General features: G+C 40.2%; 1 pseudogene; it reads left to right on the top strand.

Annotated features, from left to right (window-relative positions):
* LOC102765958 overlaps nucleotides 1-3,945 on the top strand; it is a 14,217-nt pseudogene that overhangs the window by 8,930 nt on the left and 1,342 nt on the right.

Genomic DNA, 3,945 nt, shown 5'->3' with positions numbered 1-3,945 from the left:
CCGCCTGGTTCCCTGCGCTGCTGCCATCAATGATTGCTGGATGGCTCCGCCCAGGCCCAAGCCTAAGGCCTCTGGCTGAGGTGTTAGGCCTGGGCCGGGGCCCCTCCCCCCCAGCTCCCCGCCGCTGCCACCATCAACGATAGCTGGCTGGCTCCTCCTTGGCCCAAGCTTAAAGCCTCAGGCCGAGGTGTTAGGCCTGGGCCGCCATCAATGATCGCTGGCTCAACGATCGCTGGCTGGCTCCACCCCAGTCCAAGCCTAAAGCCTCTGGCTGAGGTGTTAGGCCTGGGCCGGACCCCCGCCCCCATGCTCCCCGCCATCAACGATTGCTGGCTGGCTCCTCCCTGATCCAGGCCTAACACCTCAGGCTGAGGGTTTAGACCTGGGCCGGGGCACCCCCAGCTCCCTGCAGCCGCCGCCATCCACAATTGCTGGCTCATGATCGCTGGCGGCAACTCCCCGGCCCAAGCCTAAAGCCTCTGGCCAAGGTGTTAGGCCTGGGCCAGGGCACCCCTAGCTCCCTGAGGCCGATTGCTGGCTGGCTCCGCCCAGGCCCCAGCCTAAAGCCTCAGTCTGAGGCTTGGGGCTGACATATGCAAATTAGCTGCCATCTTGGCTGTCGATTAATTTGCATATCTCGCTGATTAGCCAATGGGAAGATTAGTGGTCGTATGGCTAATTACCATGTTTCTTTTTTATTAGATAGGATGATATTGACCGTGGTGCTTTACAAAAGTAAGCACATGACAAACTTTAAAAAAGCAAGAGCACATGCATGTGTATATCCCTTTCTACCCTCTAGTCAAGTGCGAGTATTGGACTATAAGGATTAAAACCAGGGTTCTTGAGTTTAAAGTCTGACTCCATCACTGACTTGCTGCATGACTTTGCACAAATTGTCTAAACTCCTTGTGCTTCAGCTTCCTAATTGATAAAGAGTGGGCAGTAATAGTACCTGTTTTATGAACAGTGGTACAGGTAAATAAGATAACCCATGTAGACTGCTATAGAAAAGTACCTGGCACATAACAAAAATTCAATAAATGTTAGTTCTCATAGTTACTTTTTAAGAATAAACTGCTGGTTTCTGGGGACAGCTTAATCCTCTGTGGGTAGGAAGGGTCATCAAGTTTATAAGGTCCTTGTTAATACACTTTCAAGGGATGAAGTTCTCACTCACAAACAACAGTTGACCCACTGTTGAATCTGACAAAATCAGAATGAATTTTGAAGTCTTTTGCCCTGTTTGCACTCTCAAGCTCAGAGATTAAAAACATTAAATATAAAGACAAATATTCAGCTGTTCAGATATAGAGGGAAATATTTTTAACAGATAATAAAGAAAGAAGGTTTCTAAGGTACCGAGAATGCCAATTACATGAAGACATCCAAGAGTTTACTTCTTAATTAATAGTTTTTCAAAATACAGGGACTAAAGTGAAGTCAGTGGATGTATTTGACATACCACCACAAGGCACTGTTATACCAAGTCTACTTAACTAAAAATAAAATTGTATTTTAAAAAATCATCTGTTGGGAAAATAGCCTCAACAAACTTAACTCACTAGCGACAATCAAGAAAAAGCCTATTAAGCATAATTGGTGAGTTCTTCACTTTTAAGAATCCATAATTAAGTTTTACTGTCTTGTAAGTGATTTGGATTAATTACGTCCATAATAGGCTGATGCTCATTCCCCACTTTAAGGGAGGAGATAGCAGCTTCATGGAACGAGTCATTTATTGCCATCCTCAAGCCTTTTGTTTCCTGCCAAGGCAAGTCTGCTGTAAAGCTCCAGCTCCTCTTAGGATTTACTGAAAAGTGACAGGTGTTGATACACTGGTATCTTTCTCAACAGATCCGAATGAGCTAAACAAAATGACTTCTCTACCCATTTAGGCAGAAAAATAAATGGGGACACCAGCTAATGAGGGAATGTGGAGCTCGCTGGACTCAAAGCCTTCCAAGCTGTTGGCAGCTGGAATCAAAAAAGGAATCATGCAGACAGTTGCTCATGTTTATTGCTGAACACGAAATTAGAAAGATGCTTCATCTTCCCCACAGGTGCAAGAACATATAGTTATTAATTACAGCAAAACACATTTATTGACAACCTCAAGCCTACAAAATCTCACACTCAGCAAATGGCTTTCAAAGTTCATCCAAAAAGCACTTTAGAATCAATACAAAAGCATTGCAAAGTTGATGAATTGGTGTCTAGTAAAATTCTGTATCCTGCAAGCGTGGCATAGACTGTCTCTTAATATTTATGGAGTTGAACATCATCAATACTTTCTTTGTTCTTGTAGTAAACCTATTAGACAACAAATTTCCTAAATTCCCATTGCTTTTATAGGTGTGATTCCAGAATATTAGGAACTGGTTTGGTTTTTAGAAGTTTTAAAAACAATATTGCCCCTTCATCGAGCAGTTTGTTCATTCATTAATTTAATAAAGGTCTATGGAATACCTATATGTGCCAGGTACTTTGGAGAACATATATACATATATAGGGACTTACGATATCTATATTATGAAACAACTAGAGCATACTATAAGACAGTATTTGATTGAATGCTGAATTGTAACCAGTGGACTTTAAGAGCTACTTTAGTTAAAGGATTTGCAGGGGAGAGGAGCCTGAGGTAGGCTGTCTATAGACATCAAATGGACATACATATTTTATATATTTGTTCTTTTTTATCTGACTTGTCTCATTCTAAAAAGGATTTGAGAAAACTTACAGAAATACATACAGTGCGATGTGTTAAGATAAAATAAAGAGATGGTAAAAATGATACTACGCAATAATTCTAAGACTGCATTCAGGACTCCAGATGTGCACCCTAAATTTCTTTTTCATTTTTGGAGGAGGATCTCAGATTTGGTTCTGTGTTTGTCAGCCAGGGATAGAAATAAGATAGGATACAAGTGATATATGATCCCAAGTCAAAGCACACAAGTTATTAATTGATCTTGTATGTAAGTATGCAAGATAAATATCCCCTATAAATCCTTCAGAGGAATACTGAGGGATATAATGAATTAAATCCTCCAAATTTTGTTATAATATAAAAGCTAGTTTTTATGGCTGCTGTCCCTCAATGTAGGTCACTACTCTGATAATCTAGCTTTATTTATTTATTTAAGAAATATTTAAAATATTTATGTAGCACTTACTCCATGTGGGACACTGTTCTAGACACTGAGATAGACTGGTAAATGAGGTGGATAAGGTTTCACAGATGACATACCACTTGGAATATAGGTGACCAACGGACAAATCACTAAACTAATTTTAATAGTGATAAATATTATGAAAATGATACATGTTTAATTGATGGAGAGTAACTAAGAGATTGAAAAAGGCCTCTTTGAAAGACGATAATTGAGGCACACTTAAATGATGAGAAGAACCCAGCCATGACACATTTAGGAGGAAAGCTATTTCACCATAGACAACGACAGTTGCAAAGTTCCAGAGGGGAAAACCAGTCTTGGTGAGTTGGAGAGATAACGAGAAATGTGGTCTGGGTGAACCACAGTGAATGAGAGAAGGAGGCATACTAATTTATGGAAAGACAAGCAGATTTTATCCTAAGGACAATGGGAAACAGGTTATATGATCTGGCATATCTAGAAAAATATGTAATTGATTTGTGTTTTATTTATCCTCCAACAATTGTGAAGAATTGAACATCCAATGATTTGAAAATATTTTCTCTGGCACACCTTGTAAGTCAGAAATTCAGTAAAGGTCAGGGTTATTACTCACTTCTAATGGCTGAGTTTAGGTAGAATATCTGACAAGCCATATGATGCTAAAGCAATTTAGTGTCAGGCCCATTCCAACAAATGAATGAAGAGGCACTCAAGTTTCCAAAATTGTATGTCAGAGAACTCTATAACATGGTTATAATAATTGGAGTCTGAAAAAAGCCAGGGT

This window comes from Myotis davidii, unplaced genomic scaffold (assembly GCF_000327345.1).
Source record: "Myotis davidii unplaced genomic scaffold, ASM32734v1 scaffold268, whole genome shotgun sequence".
In the NCBI taxonomy this organism is placed as follows: domain Eukaryota; kingdom Metazoa; phylum Chordata; class Mammalia; order Chiroptera; family Vespertilionidae; genus Myotis; species Myotis davidii.
This window is presented reverse-complemented; position numbering and strand designations above follow the sequence as displayed.